Genomic DNA, 1,802 nt, shown 5'->3' with positions numbered 1-1,802 from the left:
GCAATCCTCCTATATTTTTCAAAATTTCCACTATTCTTGTGTAAATAGTATATTTGAACATGCATCAATGTTTGAAGACATCATAATCTTTCAAACTCTTTAATCGGTTAGGAAATTGTTTGTGTGAGTACTGAGACTTATAAAAGTTATTACAATCTTGTACATTTTTCAAAATTTTCACTCATCTATTTTGTACCTAACATCTTACTTCTGTTAAAACCATACTGCAATTAATTAAAAAATTGTAAATCAATTTTTTATGTTTTTTAGGTCACAAAGTTAGAGCATACCAATTTTTATCACTTATGCAAAAGTTATCTAGTCAAACATTCCTCAATTCAAGACCTTCACCAAATTGGTAGGTTAGCCAAAATTCCTTACTTTTTCCTAAGGGACAGCTATCAACCCCTTTGTAGGGTTATGGTTGTTCACATAGTGCACTTTTCCATGCATCTAAATGGAGAAATCTGATTGTGGCAACTCCAAAGCTTTCACCCATTTATGTTTTAACACCTTAAAAGAAAGGTGTGAAAGGTTTCATGACTGATTTTTTTGATGAGTGTCTCTACTGTTGCATCCAAAATGGAAGTTGCCCCCATTGAATGAGTCAAGCTATTGATTAAGAATTAGGATTAAATGTGGAAGTATGGTCATCGCTTTGAGCTATAAAAAGGCATTGGAAATTATTTTGGTCAAACAATATTCAAGGATGAAGGTATCATTCCTTTATGGAGACAAAATATTGCCAATGTCATTCACTATTTCCCCACTTAGTGCTCAAATTTTCCTTGAAGGATTACTTTAAGAACTTGTTAGATTTTAAGAAAGATAAGGATGGCTACTGGAAATAATTTTCTTGAAATCTTTCTTCTAGTGGTGTAACTAGTGCATCATCTCTTCTTTTTGTTTATTCTTTGGACTATGCTCAAACAAGGCTGGCTAATGACTGCAAAGAAAGGTGGAGAGAGACAATTCAATGGACTTGTTGACATATACCATGGATTCAACATCTCCTATGCAAATATTATTGTGTACTATGGTCTATACTTTGAAATGTATGATTCCCTAAAGCCATTTGTTCTGGTTGGGGCTCCTCAGAATAACTTCCTTAGAAGTTTTCTTCTTGGTTGGGGTATTAGAATTGGTGTTGCTCTTGCTTCATATCCTATTAACACTAAGCATAGAAGAATGATGATGACATCTAGCAAGCTTGTGAAATACAAGTCCTTTGGATGCTTTTTAATAGATTTTGAAGAAGAAAGGTGTCAAGTCTCTATTCAAGTGTGCTGGTGTAAACATCCTACAAGTTGTTGTTGGTGCTAGAGTCTTGGTTGGATATGACCATCTTTAGTTAATTCTTCTTGTAAAGAAGTATGGCTGAGATGAAGGCTAATATTATGATGGTGCTGACAACATATTTAGATATTTTTTTTTGGTAGTTTGAACCACTTTTCTAGTTCCTTATAATAAAATCATTTTGTTAGAGTAATTAAAATTTCCTGGACACTAGGAGCTAGTCCAAGTTCACTTGAGTTTTCCATCTAGAATTTGCAGATGGGTATTTAATCTCTTGTTAGGAGCAATATTTTCTTATTTGATATTTTGAGAAAAATAATTCCTTTGATTTTGCCAAAAAAAAAGAGAATGATTAGTTTGAAATATCCTAGCAGTGGCCAACTACAAAGAAATCTCAAGTTTGTCTACAAGATGAACAAAACTACTATAGAAAAGGTGAAACCTCTGGTGCTTTTGAAACTATCTAGAGGATTCTCAAACAAGTGTTTGATGACATCCAATGGTTT

The 1,802-nt window shown here is 33.1% G+C and overlaps 1 pseudogene; it reads left to right on the top strand.

Moving 5' to 3' along the window:
* The first annotated feature begins 582 nt into the window (after positions 1–582).
* Positions 583–1,381, top strand: LOC149560215 (ADP/ATP translocase 3, mitochondrial pseudogene; annotated as a pseudogene).
* Positions 1,382–1,802: the final 421 nt, after the last annotated feature.

The sequence above is a fragment of the Cupressus sempervirens genome, chromosome 4 (genome assembly GCF_028749045.1).
Source record: "Cupressus sempervirens isolate cs-2001-9-10 chromosome 4, ASM2874904v1, whole genome shotgun sequence".
Lineage (NCBI taxonomy): Eukaryota > Viridiplantae > Streptophyta > Pinopsida > Cupressales > Cupressaceae > Cupressus > Cupressus sempervirens.
The sequence above is the reverse complement of the archived record's forward strand: the minus strand, read 5'-3'. Positions and strand labels throughout refer to the sequence as shown.